The 21755-nt window shown below is 35.6% G+C and overlaps 1 protein-coding gene across 6 annotated transcripts in view; it reads left to right on the top strand.

The window, feature by feature from the left end:
* Positions 1–21755, top strand: part of LOC307183458 (uncharacterized protein) — a 921334-nt gene that overhangs the window by 502993 nt on the left and 396586 nt on the right. For 3 of the 6 annotated variants that reach the window (XR_013827469.1, XR_013827470.1, XR_013827471.1), the window contains exon 5: positions 20395–20488. The exons of the other annotated variants lie outside the window; for them this stretch is intronic. The gene's annotated coding sequence lies outside the window, so the exon portion shown is untranslated. The remainder of the gene's footprint in view (positions 1–20394; positions 20489–21755) is intronic. 6 annotated transcript variants of the gene reach the window in all.

The following is a 21755-nucleotide window of genomic DNA, read 5'->3' as shown; positions in this document are numbered from 1 at the left end:
TTGGATTCTGTTTGGTAGTATTTTGTTGAGAATTTTTGCATCTATGATCATCAGTGATATTGGCCTGTAGTTTTCATTTTTTGTGGCATCTTTGTCTTGTTTTGGTATCAGGGTGATGGTGGCCTTGTAGATTGAGTTTGGGAGTGTTCCTTCCTCTGCTGTATTTTGGAAAAGTTTGAGAAGGATGGGTGTTAGCTCTTCAATAAATGTTTGACAGAATTCGCATGTGAAGCCATCTGGTCCTGGGCTTTTGTTTGTTGGAAGATTTTTTTTTTATCTTTATTGGAGTATAATTTCTTTACAATGGTGTGTTAGTTTCTAATTTATAACAAAGTGAATCAGCTAAACATTTTTGGAAGAATTTTAGTGAAAGTTTCAATTTCAATACTTGTGATTGGTCTGTTTATATTTTGTATTTCTTCCTGGTTCAGTCTCGGAAGGTTGTGCTTTTCTAAGAATTTGTCCATTTCTTCCAGGTTGTCCATTGTACTGACATATTATTGCCTATAGTAATCTCTCATGATCCTTTGTGTTTCTGCAGTGTCAGTTGTTACTTCTCCTTTTTTATTTCTAATTCTGTTGATTTGAGTCTTTTCCCTTTTTTTCTCATTGAGTCTGGCTCATGGTATATCAATTTTGTTTATCTTCTCAAAGAACCAGCTTTTAGTTTTACTGATCTTTGCTATCATTTCCTTTATTTCTTTTTCCTTTATTTCTGATCTGATCTTTATGATTTCTTCCTTCTGCTAACTTTGTGAGGTTTTTTTGTTTCTCTTTCTCTAATTGCTTTAGGTATAAAGTTAGGTTGTTTATTTGACATTTTTCTTGTTTCTTGAGGAAGGATTGTATTGCTGTAACCTTCCATCTTAGAACTGCTTTTGCTGCAACCCATAGGTTTTGGGTCATCATGTTTTCATTGTCATTTGTTTCTAGGTATTTTTTTATTTCCTCTTTGATTTCTTCAGTGGTCTCTTGGTTATTTAGTAGTGTATTGTTTAGCCTGTATTTGTTTGTATTTTTTACAGTTTTTTTTTCCTGTATTGATGTCTCATAGCATTGTGGTTAGAAAAGATACTTGATACGATTTCAATTTTCTTAAATTTACCGAGGCTTGATTGTGACCCAACCTATGATCTATACTGGAGAAAGTTCAATGTGCACTCGAGAAGAAATTGTATTCTGCTGTTTATGCATGGAATGTCCTATAAATTTCAATTAAATCCATCTTGTTTAATTTGTCATTTAAAGCTTGTGTTTCCTTATTTATTTTCCTTTCGGATGATTTGTCCATTGGTGAAAGTGGGGTGTTAAAGTCCCCTACTATTACTGTTTTACTCTTGATATTCCCTTTTATGGCTGTTAGTATTTGCCTTATGTATTGAGGTGCTCCTATGTTGGGTGCATAAATATTTACAATTGTTTTATCTTCTTCTTGGATAGATCCCTTGATCATTATATAGTGTCCTTCTTTGTCTCTTATAATAGTCCTTATTTTAAAGTTTATTTTGTCTGATATGGGAATTGCTACTCCAGCTTTCTTTTGATTTCCATTTGCATGGAATATCTTTTTCCATCCCCTCACTTTCAGTCTGTATGTGTCCCTAGGTCTGAAGTGGGTCTCTTGTAGACAGCATATGTATGGATCTTGTTTTTGTATCCATGCAGCCAGTCTATGTCTTTTGGTGGGAGCAATTAATCCATATACATTTAAGGTAATTATCGCTATGTCATTGTCTTAATTGTTTGGGTTTGTTTTTGTAGGTCTTTTCCTTCTTTTGTGTTTCTTGCCTAGAGAAGTTCCTTTAGCATTTGTTGTAAAGCTGGCTTGATGGTGCTGAATTCTCTTAGCTTTTGTTTGTCTGTAAAGGTTTTAATTTCCCCGTCAAATCTGAATGAGATCCTTGCTGGGTAGAGTGATCTTGGTCGTAGGTTTTTCTCCTTCATCGCTTTAAATATGTCCTGCCACTCCTTTCTGGCTTGCAGAGTTTCTGCTGAAAGATCAGCTGTTAACCTTATGGGGATTCCCTTGTATGTTATTTGTTGCTTTTCCCTTGCTGCTTTTAATATTTTTTCTTTGTATTTAATTTTTGGTAGGTTGATTAACATGTGTCTTGGTGTGTTCCTCCTTGGATTTATCCAATATGGGACTCTCTGCATTTTCTGGACTTGATTGACTATTTCCTTTCCCATATTAGGGAAGTTTTCAACTATAATCTCTTCAAATATTTTCTCAGTCCCTTTCTTTTTCTCTTCTTCTTCTGGGACCCCTATAATTTGAATGTTGGTTTGTTTAATGTTGTCCCAGAGGTCTCTGAGACTGTCCTCAAGTCTTTTCATTCTTTTTTCTTTATTCTGCTCTGCAGTGGTTATTTCCACTATTTTATCTTCCAGGTAACTTATCTGTTCTTCTGCCTCAGTTGTTCTGCTATTGATTCCTTCTAGAGAATTTTAATTTCATTTATTGTGTTGCTCATCATTGTTTGTTTTCTCTTTAGTTCTTCTAGGTCTTTGTTATATGTTTCTTGTATTTTCTCCATTCTATATCCAAAATTTTGGATCATCTCTACTATCATTACTCTGAATTCTTTTTCAGGTAGGCTGCCTATTTCCTCTTCATTTGTTTTGTCTGATGGGTTTTTACCTTGCTCCTTCATCTGCTGCATATTTCTCTGTCTTCTCCTTTTGCTTAAATTTCTGTGTTTGGGGTCTCCTTTTTGCAGGCTACAGGTTTGTAGTTCCTGTTGTTTTTGGTGTCTGCCCCCAGTTGGTGAGGTTGGTTCAGTGGTTTGTGTAGGCTTCCTGGTGGAGGGGACTAGTGCCTTTGTTCTGGTGGATGAGGCTGGATCTTGTCTTCCTGGTGGGCGGGACTGCATCTGGTAATGTATTTTGAGTTGTCTGTGAACTTATTATGATTTTAGGCAGCCTGTCTGCTAATGGGTGGGGTTGTGTTCCTGTCTTGCTAGTTGTTTGGCATGGGGTGTCCAGCAATGGAGCTTGCTCATTGTTGAGTGGAGCTGGGTCTTAGCGTTGAGACCGAAATCTCTGGAACAGCTCTTGACAATTGATATTACGTGGGGCCAGGAGGTCTCTGGTGGTCCAATGTCTTGAATTTGACTCTCCCACCTCAGGGTCTCAGGCCTGACACCTGGCTGGAGCACCAAGACCCTGTGAGCCACATGGCCAGCTATGTTGGGAGTTTCTTGCCTTTTGTTAAGTCTCAGGTCTTCTGTCAGCATTCAGTAGGTGTTCTGTAGGAGTTGTTCCACATGTAGATGTATTTTTGATGTATTTGTGGGGAGGAAGGTGATCTCCATGTCTTACTCCTCCGCCATCTGGAAGGTCCTCCTAATTCCACTTTTTATCTCTTTGTTTTTGGAAACTAAACACGAGCTCCATATTGAATAGGGTATGATAAGTTTCCATTGTCTAATATCATATTTAATTCTTAGCCAAGCATAGTGTATTTGCTAAGTATCAGTGGGCACATAATGTTAAGTAATTTAATCATTCAGGAAACTAGTTGATCATTATGGACTTTTATTGATAAGCTTATCTGCAAATATTGAATTATTTTTAAAAGCATACGCACATGCATAGCAACTGAATTATTAAATGAGATTTTTTTCCCCCAGGAGGAAAGCAACAGGATATGAAGTTTTTATACCTGGTTTTTGGTTTACCATTCTGAACACAAGAGACACAGTATATTCATTACTAAAAAAGTACATTTATGAAACTGGGGAGAAAACTACTTGTATAGTTTTCAGATTGGTTCTACTTAAAGCCAAGTCTTCAAATTTTGTCTGTAGTCCTTGGAAAACATTATATTTCAAGTTGCGTAGTTCTTTGCAAAAAAAGTTTTGAGAGTCATTTAGTCTAGTGGTTTCCAGACTTTTGGATTTTGTGGACAATAAAATGCAATTTAATACAAAAGAAAAAGAGATTTGATTTTATTGCCAACTCCTTATTTTGCCAGAAAGGACATTAAAAACTAACAAAGAAGCAAACAAAAATCTATTGCCTATTACCACCTTTATCACAATGTAAAGTTCTACTTAATACCAAAATTCCAAGAGTATTGAATGTATGAAACATTCAATATACCATGCAAACTTTATTATGACAGCTAATGCCAATGTTTATAATCACTTATCTAAAGTTCTATAGAACTAACCCAGATAATGAAAATATCTTTAATTTTAAAAGATCATCAGGGAAAATTTTCAAGAATAGGTAAATCTTTTATAAATGAGAAAAGGATTTTAACATTTTTTTTCCTTTTTTCTCCTACCCTTTCATTTTTCCATTGAATGAGGGAGAAAGATAAAAATACACCACAATTATTCTTCACAAATGCCTTTTTTATTTCTGGAATGTTCTTGTCCATTTTGTGTCCTTGGCAAACTCCCATGCATACTCAGATACTCAGCTCATACATCACCTTCTCTAAAAAGCGTTCTTTTTTGTCTTGTTAATATTAGTTGTCTTTCTTCTCAGCCAGTTGTGTATGCCTACATAATAGCAATTATACTAAGCTGTCATAATCTATGTGTGATTTCTATATGATAACTTCTGATGTTGGCAGATGCAGTCCATTTATATTTATTGTGATTTTTTATTCAGTTTTATTTTTACATCTTACTTGGTAATTTTTGTTTCCAGCTTTTCCCATGTTTTCTTTTTTTATCTTTTCCTGACTTCTTTTGGAATGACTAAGTTTTAAAAATTCAATTTTCCCCTTCTGTTGGTGTGAAGAAATAAAACTATTTTTGTTTTGTTGATTATCTAGACATTTAGCATAATTTACAAAGTCTAAATTTAATTCATTTTTCCCCTCCTACTATTATAAGCTTACTAGAATATCCTGTTCATAAATGTTAAGAAGGGAGTACACTATATTAGTTTTATCTTGTATTTTATCATCCATGATTAATGATTACTATTTATTGCTATTATTATTTTATTAAAAAGTTGTTTCTCTGTATTTCCCATGATTTTACAAATATATGCCTTATCTTTTATTTTTATATATTAGTCCTTTCTTCTAGCTTTCATTCTCTTCTTCCTCAAGGCTACTTTTTGATTGTTTCAAAAGTTTATTTTATCCTTATTCCTTAAAAATAATTTCAAAGGGTGTTCTAGTCAATCAACTATTTTCTGTTAGCTCTTAGAGATATTATTCTACTCTTTTACAGCTTTAATTTTATGATAAGGTGACAAATATGTCTGTCTTTAAGTTTTTCTTTCTCTTTTGCTATTTTTAGAATTTGCATGTCCTTAGTATTCACAGAAATGTGCTTAGAAATAGATTTTATTGTATATATACTGCTTGGAATTTATTATGCTTTAAGAGTCTGATTTTTTGTCTTGCAGCCATTTTGGATCATTCTCAGTCATTAATCTCTTTGAATATTACATTTTTCCTGTTCTCTCTGTTAAGTCTTCCCTTACCTTCAATTTAATACTTTCCATGTTTTTAACTGTTTATGCTGCACTAAGTGTAATTTCTCTTTTCTGTTCTCTCTGAACTTATTTTTCCTTCTCTAGCTATGTCTTATCTGCCATTTAACCTATCTAGTACCTTTCACATTAAAATTATTATATTATCATTTTAGAATTAGAATCTTTATCTTGTTTCTTTTTAAACCTGGTCATTTATAGGATAGCATAAAAATGAAGAAAAGAAACTAGTACAGTGTTTAGACTTTGAGGAACCCCAAACTCAGCACTGGTTTGTGCCTGAAAGAGCTTCAGAGTATGGGGGTGGTAGTGGTGGAACAGTGGACAGAGGAGGACAGCTTGTGAGCAATAAAAACACAGTCCCTGACTTCCTGCATCACCAGAGAGGGGTCTAGAGCTAAATAGTAAGATGATGGTGGTGCCATGTGGTATCTCATAAACTTTGTACACAAGCAAACTTGAAATATTCTTTAATGAATGTCTGGAAGTAAATATGGAGGGTGGCATTTGCAGGAAAGTTATGGTCTCACAGTAGCAGGTAGGAGTGAAAGTCAGTGGCTGATCAGTTACCATTAACATGTGTTTATGTAAAACCCCAGCTATCATGGTCTGAGGAAATGTAGGCTATAAAACAACAGTTCAGAGAAGGTTGGAGAGTGACTCTGAACAGTAGCATTAATACTACTAGGTCTCAAATATGACTTAAAATTTATGAATTTGTTAAATGGATATTTTATCATTAGCTTTATTAATATGATTTCACTGATTTCATTGCTGATGGACTCCAGGCTGGACCTTTAATCTCCTGCATGGAGACCTCATCTTCCTTTCCCTCCCCTAACCCTCAACATTCCGCAATACCAGTAAAAAAATAAAATGCTGAATCAGATGGCTATTCTTTCTATATAAAACACTATAAAATTGATTTGGCTCATTATTTCAGCTGAATCACTAGTATTTTTTCATAGACAAATTCAACATGACATTGACATATATTAGAGCACAGATCTATATATGGATACTAAGAAAATATCTCTATATATTGTATTTAGGTTACCCTATCAAAGGAAAACTATGGCAATGAGCAAAGTAGATTTGGAAGAAATAATCATAGATAGTTTTGTATTGAACAAACAAGTGTTTAAAAAATATTTCTATCAGCCTGAAATCAAGTCTAGGCAAGGACTTGTGTCTGTATAAAAAAGGCAGAGTTTTGGATTAGCTTTGCCAATATCTGTAGGTAAACATTTCTAGGACTTATTCTTTCCCTGAAGAGAAGTTCAACAGTATTTACCAATTCAACTAAACAAAGATTAGTAAATAAGTCTTCTTCCTGCTAAGCACCTTTAGTCTGCCCCTTTGCCACATAATCTTTGAACTCATTCACTCATCATTGATTAATTCCTAGGAAAAGGCATCAGTCCTCCATTTCCTGTTTTCCAAATCTATAGAATTCTTCATATTATTATGAATTATCCTACAGGTAATGCACTTTTAAATTATCCCCAATAAACAATAAAAGTCAGGTATCAAATGTATGGTTTCATATACAAAGAATATTTAATAAAACTGAGTGCTACAGGTTTGTCTGAAGAACATATGGTCCACTGGAATCTTTGAAAATATTGGCAGAACTTTAAGTTCAATAGAAGTAAAAAGATTGAGTAAAATAAACAAAAGGTTTGGGAAAGGACAATAATACATTGAATAGTTTGATATCCTGAGTCAAATTTTAATAAGATAATGGTAAGTTTTTTCTTTAAAAAAAAAACTTACCATTGAAAATGATATCTTGTGTATTTTTCTTCTTTTTTAAAATAAAGCCTTCAAGAAGGCACATTTACTTAGTGTTGGTGAGCTTCTTTTGGCTCAGAAATACATGCCATGCTTTTGTTCACTTAGGATTGCTATATTTCAATCAGACAGCTTCCCTCTTTCTCTTACCTCCAGCCAACCTCTCTTCTTTCTGTGGTGTGTACCAATGTCATTAGGGGCAATTATTTAGAATTTCTTTGTCTATGTTTTGCTTCCTGGCTGCATTTAATTTGTTACTCCTAAAGCTTAGTGTACATCCTCAAATGTGAACAGAGTCATATTAGACTGCCTTGAAGTAGGGGTAGCAAAGGCTTTTGTATTTATTTGTGAGAGCTGATTAGACAAACCTTTTGCCATCTACCAAATGCTTATTCATCTTTGTTTCTGCTCACATTCGTTCCTACCTTTAACTTCTTTTTGTCTTTCCACTTCTCTGTGAGCCTCCCTTCTGTGAGCACAGGGATTCTCATTTCTGTATTCATTTATTAATACATTCATCCATTCAAGCAAACTAATATCAATTAAATGCATATTATGTTCTAAGCATAAGGATATAGTTGTGGGAAAGGCAGATATGATACTTGTCCCCACAGTACTTTCTGATTCAGATGGCTCAATATAGCTATAATTTTTAGATATCATGTCTGAGGTGATGTGAATGCACACAGTGCAAACAACTAACTTGCCCAAATATTGTTAAGATCTGTGAAGGCTTCCTGTTGGAAATGACCACCAAGATAATTATGTAGAAGGATAAGTAGAAGTTATATATAAGTTCAGAAGGCAAATAGGTCAAGAAAAACTAAGAAAGTGTTCCAAGTAGTTGGAACAAATTACGGAAGGCTGTGAAATAAAAGAGAATATAGAAGGTTTGAGGAAGGAATTTGGTAGGACTGAGAATACAGTGCATGAGAGAAGATATTAAGAAAAATAGGTAAGGTAAAGCTAGGTCTAAGGCTAATTTACTTGTTTTTGTTTTTATTTTTTTTTACCATTTATAAAGAGTTTATCATTTTAAAGGGACCATATCCTAAGGGCTAGGAGACGTCATTGAAATATTTGAAGCAGTAGACTGATAGAAATTATTTAATGTTTTTGGACTTCCCTGGTGGTGCAAGTGGTTAAGAATCCGCCTGCTAATGCAGGGGACATGGGTTCGAGCCCTGATCCAGGAAGATCCCACATGCTGTGGAGCAGCTAAGCCCATGCGCCACAACTACCGAGCCTGTGCTCTAGAGCCTGCGAGCTACACCTACTGAGCCTGTGCTCCGCAACAAGAGAAGCCACTGCAATGAGAAGCCCATGCACTGCAATGAAGAGTAACCCCCGCTCACCACAACTAGAGAAAGCCCATGCACATCAATGAAGACCCAGAGCAGCCAAAAATAATAAATAAATTTTTAAAAAGTTATTTGATTTTTAGAATTAATAATCAGACCACAATGTGTAAAGTGATTGGAGGTCCCATTACCAGAATTAAGGTGATCAGACTATCAAAAAAGTCCAGGCAAAAAATGATGGAGGCTGTAGTTAGGCCAGTGGAAATGGAAAGGAGGGGAGAGTAGAGGTAATATTTAAATATTTAAGGAGTAGCATCAACAAAATAAATGGGCAAGAAAGAGGAAGAAGTCAAAGATAATAGTTGGATTTTTGTCTCAGGGAGCTGAAGGAATGGGAAATTTATTAACTGTCATAGAGAACAATGAGGCAGCCTACTTGTAGGACATAGAAATGTGTGAACACCAACTTGGTAATATTGCATTTTGGTTGCCAGTGGGACACTTTAGTGGAGCTGGTGGATCAGAATCTCCAGAGACATCTCAGTGTTAAGGATGTACATTTACAAATTGACAATGCACTTGCCATTGCAGTATAGAGACTGCATGATGTGAGATGCCTCATGGGGTTTGTAGAGTAAGAGGGAAACAATGTTTAGGACAGAACCCCAAGGAACAGCAATATTTAATGGACAGAAAGAGGAGAAATACTAAACTAAAGATAATTGGGGACTGGGCACTCAAGAAGGGAGAACAAAAGTCCCAATGAAGAGAAGGAATAAATCGTTTCAAAAATGAAGGCATGAATAATACCATATGTTGTAGTAGAGTAAGACCTAAAAGTACTCCATGAGATAAATCAATTCTTTTCCTCTTCCTTAGGGAGAAAGCACTGTTAACGAAGTGAGATTAACACTATTCCGCGTCAGGAGTATAGCAAGTGTTCATACAACCTAACACATTATCTGCTCAATAGACATTTAATAGACAGCAATGTATGAGGGTACTCGTTCTTTCTTGTTAACACTTGATATGGTCCCTCTCTCTAATTTAAGCCATTCTAATAGATGTGTAATAGTATCTCATTGTGGTTTTAATTTGCTTTTCCCTAGTGACTAATAATATTGGCCATCTTTTCACATGCATATTTACCACCCACATATCTTCTCTGGTGAAGTGTCTGTTTAAATATTTCACCTGTTTTACTTATTGGGTTGTTTATTTCTTCTTATTAAATTTTGAGAGTTCTTTTTATATTCAGTATATAAACCATTTATCAGATATAGAATTTACAAATATCTTCTTTCAATCTGTGGATTATCTTTTTATTCTCTTAACAATGTCTTTTGAGGAATAGAGTTTTACATTTCAATGGAATCCAATTTATTATTTTTTAAAACTTTCTGGATCGTGGTTTTGTTGTTGTAGTTAAGAAATCTTTGCCTAATTTGTTCGTGGTAATGTTAAATATGCAGTGAATTTGGAAAACCAGTATGACAGTGTCTTTAAAACTTAAGCATCCATCTACTGTGTGATCCAGCCATTCTATTCGTAGGTATTTACCCAGGAGAAATGAGAGCATATGTGCACACAAAGACTTGCACATAAATATTCACAGCAACTTTATTTGTAATAGCCAAAAAAAGGAAATAGCCCAAATATCCATCAATAGTTGAATGGATAAACAAATTGTGGTATATCCATGCAATGGAATTGCATATTAGAGAAACATATTGTTGACATATGTACCAACTGGATGACTTTAAAATAATTATATGGCATGAGAGAAGCCAGATGAAAAATGAGTGTATATTGTCTGATCTCATTTATATAAAATTCTATAACATGTAAATTAACCTATAGTAACAGAAGAAAGATAAGAGGTTTTGGGGGGGCACAGGGTAGGGCCAGAGAGGGACAAGGAGGATGATTACAAAGAGGTAGGAAGAACTTTGGGGGGATGATTGAATGTGTTTATTATTTTGATTGCGGTGCGTTTTCATGGGTATATACTTAGAGGTCAAAAATTGTACATGTGCAGCTTGCTGTTTGTCAAATCGAATCTCAGCAAAGCTGTTAAATATTATTTCTACACTTAAACATCCCAAAATACCAGTTCAACTAAAAAAACCGAAAAAAACAACATACTGCTCATTCTTGTGATTTGATCAGATAATTCACTCAAAATCAGAACAGCACTAGTTTCATAGATTTGTCTAGTAATTTTTCACTGAGGATGAGAGAACTCTGAGAATTAACAATGAAGCCTTGCGAATGTGGTGACAAGTTGCAAAATGTGTACCCTTCTGCCTTAAACTCTCACACCTAAGTTGGAATCGCTGCCTTTCAACAGAAAATACTTCTCCCTAGTTTCTTAGTAAACTTCCAGGAAACAGTATTAAATACATATATGTTTTTTCTTTTTCTTTGCAAGAATCTGTTTTTCGTGGATTTGGAAAATCGATTTTTTTCTTACTATGTTTTGTTTTCTCATAAAATTTTCCCAGAAACAGATGTCTTAAAATTATATATTGGAAACACTAAAAACTGACTTCACATCTGCAACTTCTAAAACATGTTTTAACATTTCACAATTCTTTCAAGTCCTTTGGTTTCTTGAATGTAGTCTTTTTAAAAGATACCCCATCTCAATTTTCTTTATTTTTTAACATTTGTTGTAACCTTAGCACGTCTAATACCATTTTTAAAAGATTTATTGCACTTTTTCCTTTTGATTCTGGACATATCATTTAAAAACATTCAATTGGCAAAGTGTATTTTGCACTATGGGCTTGAATTTATTTTATGTTTAAATGAAGAATAATCCTTATTTCTCTGATTAAAACTTTTCAGTAGTCCAGTATAAAGTAAACAATTCTCTTCTTGGTCTTGAGGGACTGTAATGAGGAGTAAAAGAAAGGAAATCAGTCCCTCAATCATCTCCACCCTTACATCAAGCCCAAGCCCATGGGGGAAGATTTATAGAGGAGATGTGGGGTCTTTCGCCCCTAGACCTCAGTGGAGAAGGCTGCATGTCCTTTAGGGAAACCTGGCCTTTGCATACGCAGTGCTGTATTCCATGTAGCAAGGGAGTAATGGGATGGAGGTAGGATGAGCATACGTTCCTGTTTGCCTGGGATGGTCTTCATCTGGTTTATGCTTGATTTTTTTTTTTTTTTTTTTTTTTTTGCATGCTTATCAGTAGCTGTCCCTTTTACTCTCAAGAGTATCCTGGTTTGAACCGTGGAGTGGCCCAGATCTCCTTTACCAGGCTGGAGCTCTTACCCCACAGTAGTCCCAAGGACTGGTTGCTGAAAACTCACAGCTGGTCCTTCCCAGGAGGGTTAACCTCAGCTGAATCAGATACAACATTACCTAGGAGGTTGTAGCTCCACTTCCCTACCTTCCATCCCTGGCAGCCAGAGGCTGAAAACTGACAAATGGGCCAGATTGATTCCCTTGCCCAACGTAGAACCAACTCTAAGATGCAATTTGTGCTTCAGACTCGCCATGGAATCAGACTAAAGCTAGTCTCTAGCTGAGGCCACATTCTGGTTTGTTTTGTTTTGGTTTGTTTTTTTGTTGTTGTTTTCTACCTTACACTGTTTCACTTACTCCCTTTCTCCTGAGAATCCTTAATCAATAAATTATCTACACAGAACCTAACAGAGATAGTGCTGAAATTGGTGCCAGGAAGCAGGCTTTAAAGGTGGGACTCTAGGGTTAGATAATTCACTAGCTGGATGGCAGTGAGAGCCCGATCACTTGGTAGGCGAAGAGTTGATAGTCTGTGGCTTGCTTTGGTTTTGTGATTGCTAAAACTTTCACCGATGGTGAACTTAGATAAGATGCAGGTGGAAGGGCATAGATTAACTGGTCAATGTCTATGACGTTTGAGAACTATGAGGAAACTGGTTAAATGTAAGTATTACTGGAATTGAGTAGCTATTGCTAAACACTATTTGTGTGTAGAAAAGAGAAAATGACAAGCTCAGATCTATTCGTTATGAATTTAAAGCAAAGTATGAAAGGTAGAGAGTCTAGTTGGCAGTATTTAAAGAGACTCTCATCTCTTGAAGCCAGAGAAAAGACAGATCTGAAAACCAGGCATGGTACTTGACTATGAAAGAGAGAAAACTGTTCTCAGCTTAGGAAAGTATCCATCACCGGTAATGGCTTTGATAGGGAGAAAGTATGATCCTGAGACCTGAAACGGGGCATATTAGGCTAGATGCACTGAAAATCCTTCAATTCCTTGAGTTCCTGAACCCTCTGGGTCTGCAAAATTGACCTGCTCCCCTTGTTGGAAGATAAAACCTCCCTTGCTTACCTCTAGTGAGGTAAGTGTCTTACAAGACAATGCTCTCCTTCTTCAGCACCTGCTTTCATACATTTCCTTGACCACCACGGCCCATCATTAGGATTAAATCTTAGGATGATCTGACAATGGAAATGTTGCATCTATTAGGGAAGAAGAATTGCACACCAAAGAAAGTGTAAAATCTGGGTAACATGGATTGGCAAGAAACTCAGTGGTCAACATAATTATTAATAGTTGTGATTTTGGAAGTATAAACAGAGACATCCAAACTTCAAGATACCTCAAGATTATTAACATTTTGTGATGGTTTTAATACAGTGCATTGTTTCAATTTTAGCTACAGGTATTTTTACATTTCCCAACTATGGCTTAGATAAATTAAAAGTTCAGACTCAATTTTAAGATCTTATCAAATAAATGAAAATTTAAACATAATAGTCTATATTTGATAACTCTATTATATTTTATCAATACCTATTAAAAATGAAAATTACTTTATTCAGAGGAAATTACAGTTAAATATTATTTTATTTCTGAGTATATTTTTCCCAATATTCTGTTATTTTAATATTCTGAAATTATTTTAATTATATCAAGTTTGAAGAAACCTTAGTCTATAATTTGTAATTACTCTGGGGTGCTGAAATCTGGAATCAGTTAAGGGATCTCTTCCAGGACCAGAGTCTCATATATTTTCAAGAAGATCCCTGAAGGTAATGACTATATAACCAGATTTTTATAAACTATGTCTACCTGATAGAGAAAATAATTTGATATATTTGATTCAAAAGTATTTAACTGAATGCTAAATGTATTATCTCCATATATATTTCTACAGAGAGGTGCCAAATGATCATTTTATGGAGAAAGAAAAGATTTTAAAGTTTCTTATTTAAAACAACTCCATTTGGCCTAGAAAGTTCAGGCAGAAGTAAGAATGGGTGGTTTGTGTGCAAACTGATACATTAGTGCATAGAGATAAAGAGAAACAGCATATATGCTTGCTATTGTGGACCCTTCCACTTGAAGATGCACCTTTCAAAGTATAAATACCTCTGAGATCCTCTTCAGACTGCTCTACTGTAGTGATCTTCCATCTGAGATCCTTGAGTCCTAGGCCTTCCTCAGCAGAATGTCAGTGGTCATAGTTGCAAAGACAGGTCAAGAGGCCAGGCTCTGGGTTTCCCACTCTATATTCAATGATAGCAACTTCATTTTTATCTACTGTATACATTGGGCTTCTAAATAGGATTACCTTTGAGGAAAGACACTTGAAAATTATCGCTTTAGTTGCCAGCTAATCAAGAGAAAGGTGATTATAGATTTTTGTTCTAATTAATTTTACCTGCTAAGGTGGGTCTTTTGCTTGGAGTAGCAAGCTACCCATCTCACCATCACACCTTAATATCACTTTTAAGGATCTCCATGTTCTGTCTGCCTTTGCTTTATCTTGTACTACTTTCCATTGCAAACCTTCTGCTCTTTGTCATATTGGTGTCCTGACCATCCTTTGCTGAACCCATGCTCATTCTGCACCCTGAAATCCTGCCTGTACTGATTATCTCACCTGGAGTCCTTTCCAGGTCACATGGGTCACTTTCTTCTTGACTGCTGATTTCATCTAATGCCAGTATACATATATCAAGAGATCCACTATTTCCATATATTTCTGTCTTAGTTTTGATTAATTAGCAGCCACGTCTTGTCATGTAGACTGCTGGAACCCATGTGAAAACTCAGCAGATAAATGTTAATTGACTGACTGTTGTATTACACCTGTCAGTACATTCTGAGACCCTTGCTTCATAAATTAGGTTAGTAGATTTTTGCTCTTCTTTTAAAAATAAATGCTAAATTTGAAGCAATATCAAGGTTACAGAAGAGCTACATGTACAATGTAAGAATTTTTTTCCTGAACTATTTGAGGAAAAGTAGCCAACCTGATGCCCAGTCACCTCCAAATATTCCACTATGTTATTCATACAAAGACCTTCTCCTGCATAATCATAATACAACCATCAACATTAGGAAGTTAGAGCCGATACATTTCTACCTTTTAAACCTTAGATCCATTCCAGTTTTGCCAATTTCAATATTGTCCTTTACAGCAAAGTTTCCAGTTCATAATCAGGTGCTGTACTTTGTTTTCATGTCTCTTTAATCTCTGATATTTTCAAAGATTACAGTCCTATTACTTTACAAACTATCCATCAATTTGAGTTTGTCTGATGTTTACTCATGATTTAAGTTGTACATCTTTGAGAGGAATATCACAGAAGTGATATTGTATTCTACTTCTTATATTATGTGGTACAGATCTTAATATTTTAAATATTATTAACATATACTTTGATCCCTTGATTAAGGGGTGGTATCTGCCAGTCTTCTCCACCAAAAACTTACTATTTTTCTCTTTTTAATTCATAAGTGTATGGTGGGGATGTATTTTAAAATATGTAAGTATCCAATTCCTCATTAAAGTTTTCATTTGTTATTTTGGGAATATTAATATGAACTCATGATTTCCAATTTTATTCAGTGGGTCACAGGACATTACTATCATTATTTACTTTGATGCTCAACTTGTTTCAGATTTGTCCAGTGAAGACCCTTCAAGCTAGCTTCTGTGAACTCTTGACATATTCCTATCATTCTTGAGTATGTACTTGTTTTCTGGCATAAAATGATGTTCCAGGTTCCTTTTGCATTCTCCTTGCCCAAGCTGAACTCAGCCATTTCTCCAAGGAACCCTAGTTCCTCCAAGTGGAGAATAATAATTAGAAGCCAGGTTTGACATTTGAGTGGAAGATGTACTCATTGCTATCGGGCTATCATTATTTGCAGACTGTCTCGGTGGACAGAACTTAGAGTATATGTATACACATTCATACATATTTCGTATACACACATATTTATGTCTATAAGTAAATCTATCAACATGTATTGAAAAGCACACATTTCATGTCAATATCTTCAATTCTAACTCCAAACCACAGAGTTCATTCCACTTTTCTTCAGTTCTGTATTTGCAGCTCCCTTCTCTGGCAATACCAATCTACCTTCCATTAACCTTAATATCTTTAATTTGTTCGATACCCCTGTATGTAACCAGTTTCCCACTGCTGCTTGTACCCCGTCCCCACTCTCACTGCTCAGGTTCTGATTTCTCACGCTGTCCCCTCCCCACCACCCTCATCAACTCCCATCTCACTGGGCTCAGACTCTGACTGCTCCCCACTTCAGGACACCTCTGTATAGGCACCCTCTTCACACTGGAACGTCTGCACTGCTGGAGGTCTCCTCCGTACCGTTGTCCCTCTGACACCCACAGCTGGCTTCCTCTTCAAGCAGATGCATCCTTTACTATTTGGGCTCTGTTACCCACATCAAAATATTTTCCATGTGTGGCTAGCCTCATCGCTCCACCTAGACTCTGACAAGACATCCCTTTGCAAATGTACACTCCTCATCCTACTCAGACTCTGACTCCCCATTTTAGGCTTTCTGCCTTTCTCCTTCTGTTGGACTTTGACATCCTACACTGGTCACTGCTGGCACATAGCTGCTTTCCTCACCCTGCTTGGTCCTCAAGACTCCACACCGAGCCCTGCCTCCACCTAGATGCCTAGTTTGTCCTGTGTGACTTCAGGGCATTAGGACCAAATTACTCAGGAAGGAAAGAGGAGGAGTTACCAAATTTGCTTATAGTCACCAAATATTCCTCTTTCTATGAGTTTTCTTTTTCTGTCCAAAGAATCACTTCCAATTTACTTTGGGACTTTTATCCCAGTGACGCCACCAATGATCTCAGCTGTAGCTTCTCTATTATGTATTCTTACATGAGAGTCATTGCACAGATGAAAATTGACACAAGTTGCTTAATAAATAATATTTTAGTTCATACCAGTGTAAGAAATTATTGGCTCAGCATGATGAACTCTAATTTGTATACTCTTATTTAGAAATAAAACTCTACAGGAATCGATATGTATCATTATTTTATTCATTTTTTAAGGATTTTTTGTATTGTTTTGCAAGCAAAATACTTTAAAAGTAGAAAAAGAAAACTTAGCCCAGCAACCAGTAAGTATGATTTTAATGAAAATGTGACTTTCATCCCCACTGGATTAACTAAAGTCATCTTTTATTTGGCATTATCAGCTTTTATCTTTTTAAAATGTTCAGATTCATTCATTCATACAACACAAAGGTAGTTTTCTAAGGCAAGCAATATTCCTAAGGATGCTTTTTGACTAACCAAGCTTAGTCATTATATAATTACAGTGGAAAAATATATATGTGAAACCACGAAGTTTCATAATATGATGTTTAAGGAAGTATTTGGGATTCTGATATTAGCACATGTTCCAGTCAGTCCAATATTTATTCATGTCAGAAGTAACAGAGACACTCCAATCTAGACAGTTCTCCTTTGTCTAGCACAGATACCTAAAAATAAAGCAGAACTCTAATGCAATAAATTAAAGAAAATAAAGGATGTTTGAAGAGATATGCTGCTTTAAATAGGAGTGACATGATTACCTAAAAGCATATTATCTTTTTAATGGAAAGAAAACCTTTGTTGGCTTCCTCTGCTATGAGTGATAGAATTTCTTACTCATCTTAGGCAAAAATAGACCAGTGACTGGCTGAGCTCCAGTGGCTGTAACAAACCAAAGATTCCAAGATATTTGCATTGTATCTGGTAGCAAAAGTGATAAGATTTGCTCCACGAGATGCAGGCATCCTGTAGGAATGAGTGGAGAGGAAAGGAGCAAGTTTTGGGGTACGTACTTTATGTAAGCACCATGAGAACTATTTTGTATGTTATTTCATTTACATCTCAGACAACCCCAAAAGATAGTTATCATTCATCTCAAATAACAGCAAATTAAAAGAGAAATTAAGAAACTTGCCTGATCTTTGTGTTCTATAATAGACATTACCTGGGCAAACAGAGAAAACAATATAAATGGCAGTTCCTGAGGTCTGCAATATGGTGGCCCCCTGTAAGACTCTAGCATGACTTAGTCTCTTCTTCAACTTTCTAAGACATCATTTTCCTCCCCCAACAAGCTTCTTGTGATAATGCAAGAAGGTTTGTAGTGCTTCATGAATGTTAAGCCAAACCAAATTAGTAACTATATTTCTACTTGAGTTTGCATGTAAGATTTCTCCAATGAGGAAACTGGCTGAAAACAAGATACGATGTTATAGGGACATAACAGAAATTCACTCAGAAGTTATTTAATTTTCTAATTTTATATTAATAAAATCCCCTTTTTTTCTTTAATAGTTTCCAGATCTCAAGAAATGATGACTTTTCATTAAAGGTTGCAATAGTAAATGTGAAAATGTAGTTTGATTTTATAGTCCTACATGGTCAAGAGTTGTAAACATTTTCATTTTTTCAATAAGGCCTTTATGTGTTTCACTATATTTGTCACAGATCCTGTGTTAGTGTCAGTGATGGTGTTTGATAGGTGTCTGATACTTTCTTTTAAAAGTCTTAATGTTGGGCTTCCCTGGTGGCGCAGTGGTTGAGAGTCCGTCTGCCGATGCAGGGGACGCGGGTTCGTGCCCCAGTCCGGGAAGATCCCACATGCCGCGGAGCCGCTGGGCCCGTGAGCCATGGCTACTGAGCCTGCGCGTCCGGGGCCTGTGCTCCGCAACGGGAGAGGCCACAACAGTGAGAGGCCCGCGTACCGCAAAAAAAAAAAAAAAAAAAGTCTTAATGTTAAGCTGAGCTGGACTTAAAAGTTGTGCTTCAACTTTCACTTTACTGTTCCAAGATTCTTCTTTTAAATCGACAAGTCCTAAAGCTATCTCCACTCAGTTCTCTAGGATCAAATTGTGAAATTAATGTGAGTTAAGGAGAGAGATCCAAGAGCTTCAAAAAGGAGGTGGGTGGAATTATTAGGGTGGTATTAAATAAAAAAAGAAATGCACATTGCCATCTTCCTGTGATTTTTTATATTTAATATACTTGTGATTGTCTCCCCATCACCCATAAATGCTAAACACAGTCACACATGTATACATACGGAGACACACACACACACACACACACACACACACACACACACACACTACATCCTTGTTTTCCTACCCACTGGACTTAGCAGTCAAGCAGCCTTGGGCAAGTCATTTACACTTCCAGAACTTAATTTTCCTCATTGAACAATGGGAAAATGACACTACCTTTGTTATTAGGTAATTATAAAGTTAAATTAGTTATCATATGAAGACAACACATCAACAAAAATATTAATCATTTTTATCTACACAAGATTTATAATCTGTCAGTTTGTTATATCAAATTTAGTACTTCCTTATATTACTGTTTATAATGATTTAAATGTTTAATGTGTATTAGTTTATCTACCCCCTTATATAATAAGTGCCTGAAAGCACTTGGGGTCTAAGATTAGTTCATGGGAAGAGTCATGAACTCAAATCATGAGATATTGAGTTTTTGAACTAAGAATTTATAATCTTTGTAACACTCATGCAGTGCTAATTGAAAAATTATTTAAGTGAATTAAATATTTGGTCATGTGAACTAAAAGTATGTGGTTACCAAATGAATTTCAACTAATTCATATTTTGGTATTATTGGGGTATAACTAGAGACACTTGAAAGAGATTTTTGATTGCAGTTGAATTTGAACTTGGATGGTACAATTTAATGAATCAGAAATTTCAGAATTTAGGCTAAAAGTTTGACTGGCTTAGTAAACATTGATTTTAAGTGAAATGGCTAGATATAGAAAATTTTCAAACTTTTCTAAACACCATTATTTATCACAGTCCTTAACTTTATTTGATCAATGACAGAACAGATATGCTCTTGAACTGAAAAGAAAGCTGCGTTTTAATGGGTATATATTAGAAGATTAAGTTTAATGACCACCTCTTTTTTTTTGCCTGTTTGGGAAGAAATATCATGTAATTTCATAGGGCAAAACAATAAACTTACTGAATTATTTCTTGATGCAAACCTCTAAATGAATCCCAGGTGATGTATCTAATAAGCAGGAATCATACTACATAATTAAACAACTTCAAAGACAAGTTGTTGAATTGATTCTCCTTTTGGACTCCCTAACCTTGATAGTAACGAAAGCATCATTTTAGCTATCCTTTGAAAATATCAGTTCTCATGAAGTACCAAAAAATGGCATTGAATTGCAAGATAAATGACTATCATAAAATTAGTATAGCTTTGTAAATATATATATATATGCATGCACAATTGATTCTGCTATAATCATTCATATGGAGCAAATATTTTTGATGACAGAATCAGTTTTACCGATTTTTCCCTTTGCCTCAGGTTTCAGCATGGCTCTGCAGGGCATTATTACTAATTCTGTATTTAGCCTTTTGATATTTTGTTCATCCTGGCTTGTTTTGCATTCATTTGGATTTTTAAAAAAATATATTGCATTAAAATATTATTTGTATTGAAAACTGAGATAATGTTACTTTACTTAATCTCTGCCACTCCTTATTATATAGATCCCCAGTACTGAGTTCTTTTGTTGATCATCCTGCTTGCATTGAAGTACTTGGTCCTCTCCTCAGTTGATGACTAACCTCCTGTTTCCTGCAGGTATCTGAATTTGTGATCCCTGCTTTGTTCATTAAATTTTGGAAAATTGCCTAGTTCATAGCACTATCAGCTAAATGGTGTTTATGATTGATCTTGGGGTTTCTTTATTCTAACTGCTATTAATAGTATCCAGAAAGTTTACCAGATAAGCAAAACACTTTTTTAGAAAATTCTGAGTATCTTCTTATTGAGAAGAATTTACAGTGGGCCCTGTATATCATACATGCCAACCAAACATGGCGGTTTATTTCCATGGAAATACACATTTCACAAAGAATCACTGATTCTTTTCACTTGGAAACCTAACCATGGAAAATCGTTCTTTCTGAAGTTTGATGGCTTTGCTTCTTGAGGGTTCTAATGACTAATTTTAATGGTGATTTTAGAAAAAAAATATTGAATAGCTGTTTAATAATCTGTGAAGTAATAAAGCACTATCATTTCAATACCTTTAATAACTTTTATTGTACTAGTTACTTGTTCTTTGATATTTTAGCCTTGAAGTGGCTTTTCTGTTAGACTAATTGCCTTTGGAACAATTGGTAAGGAGGTGAGGTAGTGCAAAAATGTGGGTAGATGCATTTGATCATTTCCTATTTATGTTGCATCTGAGGCCCTTTTATTCCTTTTTAACATTGATTAATATCACCTGCCACCACCAAAAACTCACTCTATACACAGGTAAGCAATGTGATTCAAACGTGTCATTTTTCACAGAAATTAGGAAAAGACATGCTTAAATGGGGGATAATGTTAAAAGTTAGAAATTTTAACTCAAAATAATTCTTTTAATTTCAATTTCAAATTTACAGGAGCAATGTGGGTCAGTGGGCTTTTGAGAATTTATAAGAAGGGTTTAAAATGGTGGTTAACCTTAAACACAGTTAAGGAAACCTAGTTTCTGTTTAATTAAATGGATTAAGACACTGTGGAAAGTCTTGTCAATAAAATGAACTCTGTCTTCCTTTGGGATGTACTGCATCACTAACCAGCCAACATGCCAAACAGTGGGATTGCCAGTGATTGCGAAACACATTGTTGCATTTTAAACCACTTATGTTGGGCTTCCCTGGTGCTGCAGTGGTTAAGAATCTGCCTGCCAATGCAGGGGACACGGGTTCGAGCCCTGGTCTGGGAAGATACCACATGCCACGGAGCAACTAAGCCCATGTGCCACAACTACTGAGCCTGTGCTCTAGAGCCTGAGAGCCACAACTACTGAAGCCTGCACGCCTAGAGCCTGTGCTCTGCAACAAGAGAAGCCACC

Source organism: Stenella coeruleoalba (genome assembly GCF_951394435.1).
Source record: "Stenella coeruleoalba genome assembly, chromosome: 3".
Taxonomy (NCBI): Eukaryota; Metazoa; Chordata; class Mammalia; order Artiodactyla; family Delphinidae; genus Stenella; species Stenella coeruleoalba.
This window is presented reverse-complemented; position numbering and strand designations above follow the sequence as displayed.